Genomic DNA, 16,192 nt, shown 5'->3' with positions numbered 1-16,192 from the left:
TTTAAATAGCTAGAGAATAAAAACAATTTGCCAGTAATGTGAAACAACCTACAGCACCTGGTGTTCCCATGTGGTCTCCCACCCAAGTACTAAACAGGCCCAACACTGCTTAGCTTCCAAGATCAGACGAGATTGTGCCTATCCAATGTGGTATGGCTGTAGGTGAGATACAGGCACTTTTTTGACCTCTTCTAATTCTATCACCAGGTAAGCTAATAAAAAAGTTTCCTAACTGTATTGGCTTACTGAAAAAAAATATGTGTTGGTAATGTAAAAAGACCTACAGGACATGATATTAGCAGGGGGGTCTTAAATTAAACTACTAAAGAGGCTCAACACTGTTTAGCTGCCAAAAGCAGTTGGAATTGGTCCTAAACAGTGTGGTAAGTCTTTAGGTGATGGCTATTGTGTCTGTTTGACTTCTTCCAAATGTCTGTACTGGCAATAAAAAGTAAACGTTTCCAATTTAAATAGCTAGAGAATAAAAACAATTTGCCAGTAATGTGAAAAAACCTACAGCACCTGGTGTTCCCATGTGGTCTCCCACCCAAGTACTAACCAGGCCCAACACTGCTTAGCTTCCAAGATCAGATGAGATTGGGCCTATCCAATGTGGTATGGCTGTAGGTGAGATACAGGCACTTTTTTGCCCTCTTCTACTTCTATCACCAGGTAAGCTAATAAAAAAGTTTCCTAACTGTATTGGCTTACTGAAAAAAATCATGTGTTGGTAATGTAAAAAGACCTACAGGACATGTTATTAGCAGGGGGTCTTAAATTAAACTACTAAAGAGGCTCAACACTGTTTAGCTGCCAAATGCAGTTGGAATTGGGCCTAAACAGTGTGGTAAGTCTTTAGGTGATGGCTTTTGTGTCTGTTTGACCTCTTCCAAATGTCTGTGCTGGCAATAAAAAGAAAAAGTTTCCAATTTAAATAGCTAGAGAATAAAAACAATTTGCCAGTAATATGAAAAAAACCTACAGCACCTGGTGTTCCCATGTGGTCTCCCACCCAAGTACTAACCAGCCCCAACACTGCTTAGCTTCCAAGATCAGACGAGATTGGGCCTACCCAATGTGGTATGGCTGTAGGTGAGATACAGGCACTTTTTTGCCCTCTTCTACTTCTATCACCAGGTAAGCTAATAAAAAAGTTTCCTAACTGTATTGGCTTACTGAAAAAAATCATGTGTTGGTAATGTAAAAAGACCTACAGGACATTATATTAGCAGGGGGTCTTAAATTAAACTACTAAAGAGGCTCAACACTGTTTAGCTGCCAAAAGCAGTTGGAATTGGGCCTAAACAGTGTGGTAAGTCATTAGGTGATGGCTATTGTGTCTGTTTGACCTCTTCCAAATGTCTGTACTGGCAATAAAAAGAAAAAGTTTCCAATTTAAATAGCTAGAGAATAAAAACAATTTGCCAGTAATGTGAAAAAACCTACAGCACCTGGTGTTCCCATGTGGTCTCCCACCCAAGTACTAACCAGGCCCAACACTGCTTAGCTTCCAAGATCAGACGAGATTGGGTCTATCCAATGTGGTATGGCTGTAGGTGAGATACACGCACTTTTTTGCCCTCTTCTACTTCTATCACCAGGTAAGCTAATACAAAAGTTTCCTAACTGTATTGGCTTACTGAAAAAAATCATGTGTTGGTAATGTAAAAAGACCTACAGGACATGCTATTAGCAGGGGGTCTTAAATTAAACTACTAAAGAGGCTCAACACTGTTTAGCTGCCAAAAGCAGTTGGAATTGGGCCTAAACAGTGTGGTAAGTCTTTAGGTGATGGCTATTGTGTCTGTTTGACCTCTTCCAAATGTCTGTGCTGGCAATAAAAAGAAAAAGTTTCCAATTTAAATAGCTAGAGAATAAAAACAATTTGCCAGTAATATGAAAAAACCTACAGCACCTGGTGTTCCCATGTGGTCTCCCACCCAAGTACTAACCAGCCCCAACACTGCTTAGCTTCCAAGATTAGACGAGATTGGGCCTTTCCAATGTGGTATGGCTGTAGGTGAGATACACACACTTTTTTGCCCTCTTCTACTTCTATCACCAGGTAAGCTAATACAAAAGTTTCCTAACTGTATTGGCTTACTGAAAAAAATCATGTGTTGGTAATGTAAAAAGACCTACAGGACATGATATTAGCAGGGGGTCTTAAATTAAACTACTAAAGAGGCTCAACACTGTTTAGCTGCCAAAAGCAGTTGGAATTGGGCCTAAACAGTGTGGTAAGTCTTTAGGTGATGGCTATTGTGTCTGTTTGACCTCTTCCAAATGTCTGTGCTGGCAATAAAAAGAAAAAGTTTCCAATTTAAATAGCTAGAGAATAAAAACAATTTGCCAGTAATATGAAAAAACCTACAGCACCTGGAGTTCCCATGTGGTCTCCCACCCAAGTACTAACCAGCCCCAACACTGCTTAGCTTCCAAGATTAGACGAGATTGGGCCTATCCAATGTGGTATGGCTGTAGGTGAGATACAGGCACTTTTTTGCCCTCTTCTACTTCTGTCACCAGGTAAGCTAATAAAAAAGTTTCCTAACTGTATTGGCTTACTGAAAAAAATCATGTGTTGGTAATGTAAAAAGACCTACAGGACATGATATTAGCAGGGGGTCTTAAATTAAACTACTAAAGAGGCTCAACACTGTTTAGCTGCCAAAAGCAGTTGGAATTGGGCCTAAACAGTGTGGTAAGTCATTAGGTGATGGCTATTGTGTCTGTTTGACCTCTTCCAAATGTCTGTACTGGCAATAAAAAGAAAAAGTTTCCAATTTAAATAGCTAGAGAATAAAAGCAATTTGCCAGTAATGTGAAAAAACCTACAGCACCTGGTGTTCCCATGTGGTCTCCCACCCAAGTACTAACCAGGCCCAACACTGCTTAGCTTACAAGATCAGACGAGATTGGGCCTATCCAATGTGGTATGGCTGTAGTTGAGATGCAGGCCTTTTTTTGCCCTCTTCTACTTCTATCACCAGGTAAGCTAATAAAAAAGTTTCCTAACTGTATTGGCTTACTGAAAAAAATCATGTGTTGGTAATGTAAAAAGACCTACAGGACATTATATTAGCAGGGGGTCTTAAATTAAACTACTAAAGAGGCTCAACACTGTTTAGCTGACAAAAGCAGTTGGAATTGGGCCTAAACAGTGTGGTAAGTCTTTAGGTGATGGCTATTGTGTCTGTTTGACCTCTTCCAAATGTCAGTGCTGGCAATAAAAAGAAAAAGTTTCCAATTTAAATAGCTAGAGAATAAAAACAATTTGCCAGTAATGTGAAAAAAACCTACAGCACCTGGTGTTCCCATGTGGTCTCCCACCCAAGTACTAACCAGCCCCAACACTGCTTAGCTCCCAAAATCAGACCAGATTCAGCCTATCCAATCTGGTATGGCTGTAGGTGAGATACACACACTTTTTTGCCCTCTTCTACTTCTATCACCAGGTAAGCTAATACAAAAGTTTCCTAACTGTATTGGCTTACTGAAAAAAATCATGTATTGGTAATGTAAAAAGACCTACAGGACATTATATTAGCAGGGGGTCTTAAATTAAACTACTAAAGAGGCTCAACACTGTTTAGCTGCCAAAAGCAGTTGGAATTGAGCCTAAACAGTGTGGTAAGTCTTTAGGTGATGGCTATTGTGTCTGTTTGACCTCTTCCAAATGTCTGTGCTGGCAATAAAAAGAAAAAGTTTCCAATTTAAATAGCTAGAGAATAAAAACAATTTGCCAGTAATGTGAAAAAACCTACAGCACCTGGTGTTCCCATGTGGTCTCCCACCCAAGTACTAACCAGGCCCAACACTGCTTAGCTTCCAAGATCAGACGAGATTGGGCCTATCCAATGTGGTATGGCTGTAGGTGAGATACAAGCACTTTTTTGCCCTCTTCTACTTCTATCACCAGGTAAGCTAATAAAAAAAGTTTCCTAACTGTATTGGCTTACTGAAAAAAATCATGTGTTGGTAATGTAAAAAGACCTACCGGACATGTTATTAGCAGGGGGTCTTAAATTAAACTACTAAGGAGGCTCAACACTGTTTAGCTGCCAAAAGCAGTTGGAATTGGGCCTAAACAGTGTGGTAAGTCATTAGGTGATGGATATTGTGTCTGTTTGACCTCTTCCAAATGTCTGTACTGGCAATAAAAAGAAAAAGTTTCCAATTTAAATAGCTAGAGAATAAAAACAATTTGCCAGTAATGTGAAAAAACCTACAGCCCCTGGTGTTCCCATGTGGTCTCCCACCCAAGTACTAACCAGGCCCAACACTGCTTAGCTTCCAAGATCAGACGAGATTGGGCCTATCCAATGTGGTATGGCTGTAGGTTAGATACAGGCACTTTTTTGTTCTCTTCTACTTCTATCACCATGTAAGCTAATAAAAAAGTTTCCTAACTGTATTGGCTTACTGTAAAAAATCATGTGTTGGTAATGTAAAAAGACCTACAGGACATGATATTAGCAGGGGGTCTTAAATTAAACTACTAAAGAGGCTCAACACTGTTTAGCTGCCAAAAGCAGTTGGAATTGGGCCTAAACAGTGTGGTAAGTCTTTAGGTGATGGCAATTGTGTCTGTTTGACCTCTTCCAAATGTCTGTACTGGCAATAAAAAGAAAAAGTTTCCAATTTAAATAGCTAGAGAATAAAAACAATTTGCCAGTAATGTGAAAAAACCTACAGCACCTGGTGTTCCCATGTGATCTCCCACCCAAGTACTAACCAGGCCCAACACTGCATAGCTACCAAGATCAGACAAGATTGGGCCTATCCAATGTGGTATGGCTGGAGGTGAGATGCAGGCACTTTTTTGCCCTCTTCTACTTCTATCACCAGGTAAGCTAATACAAAAGTTTCCTAACTGTATTGGCTTACTGAAAAAAATCATGTGTTGGTAATGTAAAAAGACCTACAGGACATGATATTAGCAGGGGGTCTTAAATTAAACTACTAAAGAGGCTCAACACTGTTTAGCTGCCAAAAGCAGTTGGAATTGGGCCTAAACAGTGTGGTAAGTCTTTAGGTGATGGCTATTGTGTCTGTTTGACCTCTTCCAAATGTCAGTGCTGGCAATAAAAAGAAAAAGTTTCCAATTTAAATAGCTAGAGAATAAAAACAATTTGCCAGTAATGTGAAAAAACCTACAGCACCTGGTGTTCCCATGTGGTCTCCCACCCAAGTACTAACCAGTCCCAACACTTCTCTGCTTCCAAGATCATGCCTATCCAATGTGGTATGGCTGTAGGTGAGATGCAGGCACTTTTTTGCCCTCTTCTACTTCTATCACCAGGTAAGCTAATACAAAAGTTTCCTAACTGTATTGGCTTACTGAAAAAAATCATGTGTTGGTAATGTAAAAAGACCTACAGGACATGATATTAGCAGGGGGTCTTAAATTAAACTACTAAAGAGGCTCAACACTGTTTAGCTGCCAAAAGCAGTTGGAATTGGGCCTAAACAGTGTGGTAAGTCTTTAGGTGATGGCTATTGTGTCTGTTTGACCTCTTCCAAATGTCAGTGCTGGCAATAAAAAGAAAAAGTTTCCAATTTAAATAGCTAGAGAATAAAAACAATTTGCCAATAATGTGAAAAAACCTACAGCACCTGGTGTTCCCATGTGATCTCCCACCCAAGTACTAAACATGCCCAACACTGCTTAGCTTCCAAGATCAGATGAGATTGGGCCTATCCAATGTGGTATGGCTGTAGGTGAGATACAGGCACTTTTTTGCCCTCTTCTACTTCTATCACCAGGTAAGCTAATACAAAAGTTTCCTAACTGTATTGGCTTACTGAAAAAAATCATGTGTTGGTAATGTAAAAAGACCTACAGGACATGATATTAGCAGGGGGTCTTAAATTAAACTACTAAAGAGGCTCAACACTGTTTAGCTGCCAAAAGCAGTTGGAATTGGGCCTAAACAGTGTGGTAAGTCTTTAGGTGATGGCTATTGTGTCTGTTTGACCTCTTCCAAATGTCAGTGCTGGCAATAAAAAGAAAAAGTTTCCAATTTAAATAGCTAGAGAATAAAAACAATTTGCCAGTAATGTGAAAAAACCTACAGCACCTGGTGTTCCCATGTGGTCTCCCACCCAAGTACTAACCAGTCCCAACACTTCTCTGCTTCCAAGATTATGCCTATCCAATGTGGTATGGCTGTAGGTGAGATGCAGGCACTTTTTTGCCCTCTTCTACTTCTATCACCAGGTAAGCTAATACAAAAGTTTCCTAACTGTATTGGCTTACTGAAAAAAATCATGTGTTGGTAATGTAAAAAGACCTACAGGACATGATATTAGCAGGGGGTCTTAAATTAAACTACTAAAGAGGCTCAACACTGTTTAGCTGCCAAAAGCAGTTGGAATTGGGCCTGAACAGTGTGGTAAGTCTTTAGGTGATGGCTATTGTGTCTGTTTGACCTCTTCCAAATGTCAGTGCTGGCAATAAAAAGAAAAAGTTTCCAATTTAAATAGCTAGAGAATAAAAACAATTTGCCAGTAATGTGAAAAAACCTACAGCACCTGGTGTTCCCATGTGATCTCCAACCCAAGTACTAAACATGCCCAACACTGCTTAGCTTCCAAGATCAGATGAGATTGGGCCTATCCAATGTGGTATGGCTGTAGGTGAGATACAGGCACTTTTTTGCCCTCTTCTACTTCTATCACCAGGTAAGCTAATAAAAAAGTTTCCTAACTGTATTGGCTTACTGAAAAAAATTATGTGTTGGTAATGTAAAAAGACCTACAGGACATGATATTAGCAGGGGGTCTTAAATTAAACTACTAAAGAGGATCAAAACTGTTTAGCTGCCAAAAGCAGTTGGAATTGGTCCTAAACAGTGTGGTAAGACTTTAGGTGATGGCTATTGTGTCTGTTTGACTTCTTCCAAATGTCTGTACTGGCAATAAAAAGTAAACGTTTCCAATTTAAATAGCTAGAGAATAAAAACAATTTGCCAGTAATGTGAAAAAACCTACAGCACCTGGTGTTCCCATGTGGTCTCCCACCCAAGTACTATCCAGGCCCAACACTGCTTAGCTTCCAAGATCAGACCAGATTCAGCCTATCCAATCTGGTATGGCTGTAGGTGAGATACACACACTTTTTTGCCCTCTTCTACTTCTATCACCAGGTAAGCTAATACAAAAGTTTCCTAACTGTATTGGCTTACTGAAAAAAATCATGTATTGGTAATGTAAAAAGACCTACAGGACATTATATTAGCAGGGGGTCTTAAATTAAACTACTAAAGAGGCTCAACACTGTTTAGCTGCCAAAAGCAGTTGGAATTGAGCCTAAACAGTGTGGTAAGTCTTTAGGTGATGGCTATTGTGTCTGTTTGACCTCTTCCAAATGTCTGTGCTGGCAATAAAAAGAAAAAGTTTCCAATTTAAATAGCTAGAGAATAAAAACAATTTGCCAGTAATGTGAAAAAACCTACAGCACCTGGTGTTCCCATGTGGTCTCCCATCCTAGTACTAACCAGGCCCAACACTTCTCTGCTTCCAAGATCAGGGCCTATCCAATGTGGTATGGCTGTAAGTGAGATACAAGCACTTTGTTGCCCTCTTCTACTTCTATCACCAGATAAGCTAATAAAAAAGTTTCCTAACTGTATCGGCTTACTGAAAAAAAATCATGTGTTGGTAATGTAAAAAGACCTACAGGACATGATATTAGCAGGGGGTCTTAAATTAAACTACTAAAGAGGCTCAACACTGTTTAGCTGCCAAAAGCAGTTGGAATTGGGCCTAAACAGTGTGGTAAGTCTTTAGGTGATGGCTATTGTGTCTGTTTGACCTCTTCCAAATGTCAGTGCTGGCAATAAAAAGAAAAAGTTTCCAATTTAAATAGCTAGAGAATAAAAACAATTTGCCAGTAATGTGAAAAAAACCTACAGCACCTGGTGTTCCCATGTGGTCTCCCACCCAAGTACTAACCAGGCCCAACACTGCTTAGCTCCCAAAATCAGACCAGATTCAGCCTATCCAATCTGGTATTGCTGTAGGTGAGATACACACACTTTTTTGCCCTCTTATACTTCTATCACCAGGTAAGCTAATACAAAAGTTTCCTAACTGTATTGGCTTACTGAAAAAAATCATGTATTGGTAATGTAAAAAGACCTACAGGACATTATATTAGCAGGGGGTCTTAAATTAAACTACTAAAGAGGCTCAACACTGTTTAGCTGCCAAAAGCAGTTGGAATTGAGCCTAAACAGTGTGGTAAGTCTTTAGGTGATGGCTATTGTGTCTGTTTGACCTCTTCCAAATGTCTGTGCTGGCAATAAAAAGAAAAAGTTTCCAATTTAAATAGCTAGAGAATAAAAACAATTTGCCAGTAATGTGAAAAAACCTACAGCACCTGGTGTTCCCATGTGGTCTCCCACCCAAGTACTAACCAGGCCCAACACTGCTTAGCTTCCAAGATCAGACGAGATTGGGCCTATCCAATGTGGTATGGCTGTAGGTGAGATGCAGGCACTTTTTTGCCCTCTTCTACTTCTATCACCAGGTAAGCTAATAAAAAAGTTTCCTAACTGTATTGGCTTACTGAAAAAAATCATGTGTTGGTAATGTAAAAAGACCTACAGGACATGATATTAGCAGGGGGTCTTAAATTAAACTACTAAAGAGGCTCAACACTGTTTAGCTGCCAAAAGCAGTTGGAATTGGGCCTAAACAGTGTGGTAAGTCTTTAGGTGATGGCTATTGTGTCTTTTTGACCTCTTCCAAATGTCTGTACTGGCAATAAATAGAAAAAAGTTTCCAATTTAAATAGCTAGAGAATAAAAACAATTTGCCAGTAATGTGAAACAACCTACAGCACCTGGTGTTCCCATGTGGTCTCCCACCCAAGTACTAAACAGGCCCAACACTGCTTAGCTTCCAAGATCAGACGAGATTGTGCCTATCCAATGTGGTATGGCTGTAGGTGAGATACAGGCACTTTTTTGACCTCTTCTAATTCTATCACCAGGTAAGCTAATAAAAAAGTTTCCTAACTGTATTGGCTTACTGAAAAAAAATATGTGTTGGTAATGTAAAAAGACCTACAGGACATGATATTAGCAGGGGGGTCTTAAATTAAACTACTAAAGAGGCTCAACACTGTTTAGCTGCCAAAAGCAGTTGGAATTGGTCCTAAACAGTGTGGTAAGTCTTTAGGTGATGGCTATTGTGTCTGTTTGACTTCTTCCAAATGTCTGTACTGGCAATAAAAAGTAAACGTTTCCAATTTAAATAGCTAGAGAATAAAAACAATTTGCCAGTAATGTGAAAAAACCTACAGCACCTGGTGTTCCCATGTGGTCTCCCACCCAAGTACTAACCAGGCCCAACACTGCTTAGCTTCCAAGATCAGATGAGATTGGGCCTATCCAATGTGGTATGGCTGTAGGTGAGATACAGGCACTTTTTTGACCTCTTCTAATTCTATCACCAGGTAAGCTAATAAAAAAGTTTCCTAACTGTATTGGCTTACTGAAAAAAAATATGTGTTGGTAATGTAAAAAGACCTACAGGACATGATATTAGCAGGGGGGTCTTAAATTAAACTACTAAAGAGGCTCAACACTGTTTAGCTGCCAAAAGCAGTTGGAATTGGTCCTAAACAGTGTGGTAAGTCTTTAGGTGATGGCTATTGTGTCTGTTTGACTTCTTCCAAATGTCTGTACTGGCAATAAAAAGTAAACGTTTCCAATTTAAATAGCTAGAGAATAAAAACAATTTGCCAGTAATGTGAAAAAACCTACAGCACCTGGTGTTCCCATGTGGTCTCCCACCCAAGTACTAACCAGGCCCAACACTGCTTAGCTTCCAAGATCAGATGAGATTGGGCCTATCCAATGTGGTATGGCTGTAGGTGAGATACAGGCACTTTTTTGCCCTCTTCTACTTCTATCACCAGGTAAGCTAATAAAAAAGTTTCCTAACTGTATTGGCTTACTGAAAAAAATCATGTGTTGGTAATGTAAAAAGACCTACAGGACATGTTATTAGCAGGGGGTCTTAAATTAAACTACTAAAGAGGCTCAACACTGTTTAGCTGCCAAATGCAGTTGGAATTGGGCCTAAACAGTGTGGTAAGTCTTTAGGTGATGGCTTTTGTGTCTGTTTGACCTCTTCCAAATGTCTGTGCTGGCAATAAAAAGAAAAAGTTTCCAATTTAAATAGCTAGAGAATAAAAACAATTTGCCAGTAATATGAAAAAAACCTACAGCACCTGGTGTTCCCATGTGGTCTCCCACCCAAGTACTAACCAGCCCCAACACTGCTTAGCTTCCAAGATCAGACGAGATTGGGCCTACCCAATGTGGTATGGCTGTAGGTGAGATACAGGCACTTTTTTGCCCTCTTCTACTTCTATCACCAGGTAAGCTAATAAAAAAGTTTCCTAACTGTATTGGCTTACTGAAAAAAATCATGTGTTGGTAATGTAAAAAGACCTACAGGACATTATATTAGCAGGGGGTCTTAAATTAAACTACTAAAGAGGCTCAACACTGTTTAGCTGCCAAAAGCAGTTGGAATTGGGCCTAAACAGTGTGGTAAGTCATTAGGTGATGGCTATTGTGTCTGTTTGACCTCTTCCAAATGTCTGTACTGGCAATAAAAAGAAAAAGTTTCCAATTTAAATAGCTAGAGAATAAAAACAATTTGCCAGTAATGTGAAAAAACCTACAGCACCTGGTGTTCCCATGTGGTCTCCCACCCAAGTACTAACCAGGCCCAACACTGCTTAGCTTCCAAGATCAGACGAGATTGGGTCTATCCAATGTGGTATGGCTGTAGGTGAGATACACGCACTTTTTTGCCCTCTTCTACTTCTATCACCAGGTAAGCTAATACAAAAGTATCCTAACTGTATTGGCTTACTGAAAAAAATCATGTGTTGGTAATGTAAAAAGACCTACAGGACATGCTATTAGCAGGGGGTCTTAAATTAAACTACTAAAGAGGCTCAACACTGTTTAGCTGCCAAAAGCAGTTGGAATTGGGCCTAAACAGTGTGGTAAGTCTTTAGGTGATGGCTATTGTGTCTGTTTGACCTCTTCCAAATGTCTGTGCTGGCAATAAAAAGAAAAAGTTTCCAATTTAAATAGCTAGAGAATAAAAACAATTTGCCAGTAATATGAAAAAACCTACAGCACCTGGTGTTCCCATGTGGTCTCCCACCCAAGTACTAACCAGCCCCAACACTGCTTAGCTTCCAAGATTAGACGAGATTGGGCCTTTCCAATGTGGTATGGCTGTAGGTGAGATACACACACTTTTTTGCCCTCTTCTACTTCTATCACCAGGTAAGCTAATACAAAAGTTTCCTAACTGTATTGGCTTACTGAAAAAAATCATGTGTTGGTAATGTAAAAAGACCTACAGGACATGATATTAGCAGGGGGTCTTAAATTAAACTACTAAAGAGGCTCAACACTGTTTAGCTGCCAAAAGCAGTTGGAATTGGGCCTAAACAGTGTGGTAAGTCTTTAGGTGATGGCTATTGTGTCTGTTTGACCTCTTCCAAATGTCTGTGCTGGCAATAAAAAGAAAAAGTTTCCAATTTAAATAGCTAGAGAATAAAAACAATTTGCCAGTAATATGAAAAAACCTACAGCACCTGGAGTTCCCATGTGGTCTCCCACCCAAGTACTAACCAGCCCCAACACTGCTTAGCTTCCAAGATTAGACGAGATTGGGCCTATCCAATGTGGTATGGCTGTAGGTGAGATACAGGCACTTTTTTGCCCTCTTCTACTTCTGTCACCAGGTAAGCTAATAAAAAAGTTTCCTAACTGTATTGGCTTACTGAAAAAAATCATGTGTTGGTAATGTAAAAAGACCTACAGGACATGATATTAGCAGGGGGTCTTAAATTAAACTACTAAAGAGGCTCAACACTGTTTAGCTGCCAAAAGCAGTTGGAATTGGGCCTAAACAGTGTGGTAAGTCATTAGGTGATGGCTATTGTGTCTGTTTGACCTCTTCCAAATGTCTGTACTGGCAATAAAAAGAAAAAGTTTCCAATTTAAATAGCTAGAGAATAAAAGCAATTTGCCAGTAATGTGAAAAAACCTACAGCACCTGGTGTTCCCATGTGGTCTCCCACCCAAGTACTAACCAGGCCCAACACTGCTTAGCTTACAAGATCAGACGAGATTGGGCCTATCCAATGTGGTATGGCTGTAGTTGAGATGCAGGCCTTTTTTTGCCCTCTTCTACTTCTATCACCAGGTAAGCTAATAAAAAAGTTTCCTAACTGTATTGGCTTACTGAAAAAAATCATGTGTTGGTAATGTAAAAAGACCTACAGGACATTATATTAGCAGGGGGTCTTAAATTAAACTACTAAAGAGGCTCAACACTGTTTAGCTGACAAAAGCAGTTGGAATTGGGCCTAAACAGTGTGGTAAGTCTTTAGGTGATGGCTATTGTGTCTGTTTGACCTCTTCCAAATGTCAGTGCTGGCAATAAAAAGAAAAAGTTTCCAATTTAAATAGCTAGAGAATAAAAACAATTTGCCAGTAATGTGAAAAAAACCTACAGCACCTGGTGTTCCCATGTGGTCTCCCACCCAAGTACTAACCAGCCCCAACACTGCTTAGCTCCCAAAATCAGACCAGATTCAGCCTATCCAATCTGGTATGGCTGTAGGTGAGATACACACACTTTTTTGCCCTCTTCTACTTCTATCACCAGGTAAGCTAATACAAAAGTTTCCTAACTGTATTGGCTTACTGAAAAAAATCATGTATTGGTAATGTAAAAAGACCTACAGGACATTATATTAGCAGGGGGTCTTAAATTAAACTACTAAAGAGGCTCAACACTGTTTAGCTGCCAAAAGCAGTTGGAATTGAGCCTAAACAGTGTGGTAAGTCTTTAGGTGATGGCTATTGTGTCTGTTTGACCTCTTCCAAATGTCTGTGCTGGCAATAAAAAGAAAAAGTTTCCAATTTAAATAGCTAGAGAATAAAAACAATTTGCCAGTAATGTGAAAAAACCTACAGCACTTGGTGTTCCCATGTGGTCTCCCACCCAAGTACTAACCAGGCCCAACACTGCTTAGCTTCCAAGATCAGACGAGATTGGGCCTATCCAATGTGGTATGGCTGTAGGTGAGATACAGGCACTTTTTTGCCCTCTTCTACTTCTATCACCAGGTAAGCTAATAAAAAAAGTTTCCTAACTGTATTGGCTTACTGAAAAAAATCATGTGTTGGTAATGTAAAAAGACCTACCGGACATGTTATTAGCAGGGGGTCTTAAATTAAACTACTAAGGAGGCTCAACACTGTTTAGCTGCCAAAAGCAGTTGGAATTGGGCCTAAACAGTGTGGTAAGTCATTAGGTGATGGATATTGTGTCTGTTTGACCTCTTCCAAATGTCTGTACTGGCAATAAAAAGAAAAAGTTTCCAATTTAAATAGCTAGAGAATAAAAACAATTTGCCAGTAATGTGAAAAAACCTACAGCCCCTGGTGTTCCCATGTGGTCTCCCACCCAAGTACTAACCAGGCCCAACACTGCTTAGCTTCCAAGATCAGACGAGATTGGGCCTATCCAATGTGGTATGGCTGTAGGTTAGATACAGGCACTTTTTTGTTCTCTTCTACTTCTATCACCATGTAAGCTAATAAAAAAGTTTCCTAACTGTATTGGCTTACTGTAAAAAATCATGTGTTGGTAATGTAAAAAGACCTAAAGGACATGATATTAGCAGGGGGTCTTAAATTAAACTACTAAAGAGGCTCAACACTGTTTAGCTGCCAAAAGCAGTTGGAATTGGGCCTAAACAGTGTGGTAAGTCTTTAGGTGATGGCAATTGTGTCTGTTTGACCTCTTCCAAATGTCTGTACTGGCAATAAAAAGAAAAAGTTTCCAATTTAAATAGCTAGAGAATAAAAACAATTTGCCAGTAATGTGAAAAAACCTACAGCACCTGGTGTTCCCATGTGATCTCCCACCCAAGTACTAACCAGGCCCAACACTGCATAGCTACCAAGATCAGACAAGATTGGGCCTATCCAATGTGGTATGGCTGGAGGTGAGATGCAGGCACTTTTTTGCCCTCTTCTACTTCTATCACCAGGTAAGCTAATACAAAAGTTTCCTAACTGTATTGGCTTACTGAAAAAAATCATGTGTTGGTAATGTAAAAAGACCTACAGGACATGATATTAGCAGGGGGTCTTAAATTAAACTACTAAAGAGGCTCAACACTGTTTAGCTGCCAAAAGCAGTTGGAATTGGGCCTAAACAGTGTGGTAAGTCTTTAGGTGATGGCTATTGTGTCTGTTTGACCTCTTCCAAATGTCAGTGCTGGCAATAAAAAGAAAAAGTTTCCAATTTAAATAGCTAGAGAATAAAAACAATTTGCCAGTAATGTGAAAAAACCTACAGCACCTGGTGTTCCCATGTGGTCTCCCACCCAAGTACTAACCAGTCCCAACACTTCTCTGCTTCCAAGATCATGCCTATCCAATGTGGTATGGCTGTAGGTGAGATGCAGGCACTTTTTTGCCCTCTTCTACTTCTATCACCAGGTAAGCTAATACAAAAGTTTCCTAACTGTATTGGCTTACTGAAAAAAATCATGTGTTGGTAATGTAAAAAGACCTACAGGACATGATATTAGCAGGGGGTCTTAAATTAAACTACTAAAGAGGCTCAACACTGTTTAGCTGCCAAAAGCAGTTGGAATTGGGCCTAAACAGTGTGGTAAGTCTTTAGGTGATGGCTATTGTGTCTGTTTGACCTCTTCCAAATGTCAGTGCTGGCAATAAAAAGAAAAAGTTTCCAATTTAAATAGCTAGAGAATAAAAACAATTTGCCAATAATGTGAAAAAACCTACAGCACCTGGTGTTCCCATGTGATCTCCCACCCAAGTACTAAACATGCCCAACACTGCTTAGCTTCCAAGATCAGATGAGATTGGGCCTATCCAATGTGGTATGGCTGTAGGTGAGATACAGGCACTTTTTTGCCCTCTTCTACTTCTATCACCAGGTAAGCTAATAAAAAAGTTTTCTAACTGTATTGGCTTACTGAAAAAAATTATGTGTTGGTAATGTAAAAAGACCTACAGGACATGATATTAGCAGGGGGTCTTAAATTAAACTACTAAAGAGGATCAAAACTGTTTAGCTGCCAAAAGCAGTTGGAATTGGTCCTAAACAGTGTGGTAAGACTTTAGGTGATGGCTATTGTGTCTGTTTGACTTCTTCCAAATGTCTGTACTGGCAATAAAAAGTAAACGTTTCCAATTTAAATAGCTAGAGAATAAAAACAATTTGCCAGTAATGTGAAAAAACCTACAGCACCTGGTGTTCCCATGTGGTCTCCCACCAAAGTACTATCCAGGCCCAACACTGCTTAGCTTCCAAGATCAGACCAGATTCAGCCTATCCAATCTGGTATGGCTGTAGGTGAGATACACACACTTTTTTGCCCTCTTCTACTTCTATCACCAGGTAAGCTAATACAAAAGTTTCCTAACTGTATTGGCTTACTGAAAAAAATAATGTATTGGTAATGTAAAAAGACCTACAGGACATTATATTAGCAGGGGGTCTTAAATTAAACTACTAAAGAGGCTTAACACTGTTTAGCTGCCAAAAGCAGTTGGAATTGAGCCTAAACAGTGTGGTAAGTCTTTAGGTGATGGCTATTGTGTCTGTTTGACCTCTTCCAAATGTCTGTGCTGGCAATAAAAAGAAAAAGTTTCCAATTTAAATAGCTAGAGAATAAAAACAATTTGCCAGTAATGTGAAAAAACCTACAGCACCTGGTGTTCCCATGTGGTCTCCCATCCTAGTACTAACCAGGCCCAACACTTCTCTGCTTCCAAGATCAGGGCCTATCCAATGTGGTATGGCTGTAAGTGAGATACAAGCACTTTGCTGCCCTCTTCTACTTCTATCACCAGATAAGCTAATAAAAAAGTTTCCTAACTGTATTGGCTTACTGAAAAAAAATCATGTGTTGGTAATGTAAAAAGACCTACAGGACATGATATTAGCAGGGGTCTTAAATTAAACTACTAAAGAGGCTCAACACTGTTTAGCTGCCAAAAGCAGTTGGAATTGAGCCTAAACAGTGTGGTAAGTCTTTAGGTGATGGCTATTGTGTCTGTTTGACCTCTTCCAAATGTCTGTGCTGGAAATAAAAAGA

The 16,192-nt window shown here is 39.7% G+C and overlaps 14 non-coding genes and 16 pseudogenes across 14 annotated transcripts; all 30 read right to left on the bottom strand.

Annotated features, from left to right (window-relative positions):
- Nucleotides 1-45: 45 nt before the first annotated feature.
- Nucleotides 46-164, bottom strand: LOC146043631 (5S ribosomal RNA). The gene has a single exon (XR_014464623.1). It is a non-coding gene; the product is annotated as a 5S ribosomal RNA (ribosomal RNA).
- Nucleotides 165-510: 346 nt separating this feature from the next.
- LOC146044696 (5S ribosomal RNA) lies at nt 511-629 on the bottom strand. The gene has a single exon (XR_014465133.1). It is a non-coding gene; the product is annotated as a 5S ribosomal RNA (ribosomal RNA).
- Nucleotides 630-975: 346 nt separating this feature from the next.
- Nucleotides 976-1,094, bottom strand: LOC146043840 (5S ribosomal RNA; annotated as a pseudogene).
- Nucleotides 1,095-1,439: 345 nt separating this feature from the next.
- LOC146044849 (5S ribosomal RNA) lies at nt 1,440-1,558 on the bottom strand. The gene has a single exon (XR_014465285.1). It is a non-coding gene; the product is annotated as a 5S ribosomal RNA (ribosomal RNA).
- Nucleotides 1,559-1,903: 345 nt separating this feature from the next.
- LOC146043994 (5S ribosomal RNA) lies at nt 1,904-2,022 on the bottom strand (annotated as a pseudogene).
- A 345-nt stretch (nt 2,023-2,367) lies between these two features.
- On the bottom strand, nt 2,368-2,486 carry LOC146044075 (5S ribosomal RNA; annotated as a pseudogene).
- A 345-nt stretch (nt 2,487-2,831) lies between these two features.
- Nucleotides 2,832-2,950, bottom strand: LOC146043718 (5S ribosomal RNA). The gene has a single exon (XR_014464710.1). It is a non-coding gene; the product is annotated as a 5S ribosomal RNA (ribosomal RNA).
- A 346-nt stretch (nt 2,951-3,296) lies between these two features.
- Nucleotides 3,297-3,415, bottom strand: LOC146044381 (5S ribosomal RNA; annotated as a pseudogene).
- Nucleotides 3,416-3,760: 345 nt separating this feature from the next.
- LOC146044557 (5S ribosomal RNA) lies at nt 3,761-3,879 on the bottom strand. The gene has a single exon (XR_014464993.1). It is a non-coding gene; the product is annotated as a 5S ribosomal RNA (ribosomal RNA).
- A 346-nt stretch (nt 3,880-4,225) lies between these two features.
- LOC146044897 (5S ribosomal RNA) lies at nt 4,226-4,344 on the bottom strand. Its single transcript, XR_014465334.1, has one exon. It is a non-coding gene; the product is annotated as a 5S ribosomal RNA (ribosomal RNA).
- A 345-nt stretch (nt 4,345-4,689) lies between these two features.
- Nucleotides 4,690-4,808, bottom strand: LOC146044284 (5S ribosomal RNA; annotated as a pseudogene).
- Nucleotides 4,809-5,607: 799 nt separating this feature from the next.
- Nucleotides 5,608-5,726, bottom strand: LOC146043845 (5S ribosomal RNA; annotated as a pseudogene).
- Nucleotides 5,727-6,525: 799 nt separating this feature from the next.
- On the bottom strand, nt 6,526-6,644 carry LOC146044202 (5S ribosomal RNA; annotated as a pseudogene).
- Nucleotides 6,645-6,989: 345 nt separating this feature from the next.
- On the bottom strand, nt 6,990-7,108 carry LOC146044251 (5S ribosomal RNA; annotated as a pseudogene).
- An 802-nt stretch (nt 7,109-7,910) lies between these two features.
- Nucleotides 7,911-8,029, bottom strand: LOC146044343 (5S ribosomal RNA; annotated as a pseudogene).
- A 345-nt stretch (nt 8,030-8,374) lies between these two features.
- Nucleotides 8,375-8,493, bottom strand: LOC146044556 (5S ribosomal RNA). The gene has a single exon (XR_014464992.1). It is a non-coding gene; the product is annotated as a 5S ribosomal RNA (ribosomal RNA).
- A 346-nt stretch (nt 8,494-8,839) lies between these two features.
- On the bottom strand, nt 8,840-8,958 carry LOC146043630 (5S ribosomal RNA). The gene has a single exon (XR_014464622.1). It is a non-coding gene; the product is annotated as a 5S ribosomal RNA (ribosomal RNA).
- A 346-nt stretch (nt 8,959-9,304) lies between these two features.
- LOC146044684 (5S ribosomal RNA) lies at nt 9,305-9,423 on the bottom strand. Its single transcript, XR_014465120.1, has one exon. It is a non-coding gene; the product is annotated as a 5S ribosomal RNA (ribosomal RNA).
- Nucleotides 9,424-9,769: 346 nt separating this feature from the next.
- Nucleotides 9,770-9,888, bottom strand: LOC146044672 (5S ribosomal RNA). The gene has a single exon (XR_014465108.1). It is a non-coding gene; the product is annotated as a 5S ribosomal RNA (ribosomal RNA).
- A 346-nt stretch (nt 9,889-10,234) lies between these two features.
- On the bottom strand, nt 10,235-10,353 carry LOC146043839 (5S ribosomal RNA; annotated as a pseudogene).
- Nucleotides 10,354-10,698: 345 nt separating this feature from the next.
- Nucleotides 10,699-10,817, bottom strand: LOC146044727 (5S ribosomal RNA). Its single transcript, XR_014465163.1, has one exon. It is a non-coding gene; the product is annotated as a 5S ribosomal RNA (ribosomal RNA).
- Nucleotides 10,818-11,162: 345 nt separating this feature from the next.
- Nucleotides 11,163-11,281, bottom strand: LOC146043993 (5S ribosomal RNA; annotated as a pseudogene).
- A 345-nt stretch (nt 11,282-11,626) lies between these two features.
- On the bottom strand, nt 11,627-11,745 carry LOC146044072 (5S ribosomal RNA; annotated as a pseudogene).
- A 345-nt stretch (nt 11,746-12,090) lies between these two features.
- Nucleotides 12,091-12,209, bottom strand: LOC146043717 (5S ribosomal RNA). Its single transcript, XR_014464709.1, has one exon. It is a non-coding gene; the product is annotated as a 5S ribosomal RNA (ribosomal RNA).
- Nucleotides 12,210-12,555: 346 nt separating this feature from the next.
- LOC146044380 (5S ribosomal RNA) lies at nt 12,556-12,674 on the bottom strand (annotated as a pseudogene).
- Nucleotides 12,675-13,019: 345 nt separating this feature from the next.
- LOC146043305 (5S ribosomal RNA) lies at nt 13,020-13,138 on the bottom strand. The gene has a single exon (XR_014464298.1). It is a non-coding gene; the product is annotated as a 5S ribosomal RNA (ribosomal RNA).
- Nucleotides 13,139-13,484: 346 nt separating this feature from the next.
- On the bottom strand, nt 13,485-13,603 carry LOC146044896 (5S ribosomal RNA). Its single transcript, XR_014465333.1, has one exon. It is a non-coding gene; the product is annotated as a 5S ribosomal RNA (ribosomal RNA).
- A 345-nt stretch (nt 13,604-13,948) lies between these two features.
- LOC146044282 (5S ribosomal RNA) lies at nt 13,949-14,067 on the bottom strand (annotated as a pseudogene).
- Nucleotides 14,068-14,866: 799 nt separating this feature from the next.
- LOC146043844 (5S ribosomal RNA) lies at nt 14,867-14,985 on the bottom strand (annotated as a pseudogene).
- Nucleotides 14,986-15,330: 345 nt separating this feature from the next.
- LOC146044264 (5S ribosomal RNA) lies at nt 15,331-15,449 on the bottom strand (annotated as a pseudogene).
- Between the last annotated feature and the right edge of the window lie 743 nt (nt 15,450-16,192).

This window comes from Crinia signifera, chromosome 19 (assembly GCF_055691185.1).
Source record: "Crinia signifera chromosome 19, ASM5569118v1, whole genome shotgun sequence".
In the NCBI taxonomy this organism is placed as follows: Eukaryota; Metazoa; Chordata; class Amphibia; order Anura; family Myobatrachidae; genus Crinia; species Crinia signifera.
Note: the sequence above shows the minus strand (reverse complement) of the source record. Positions and strands in the feature narration are given on the sequence as shown.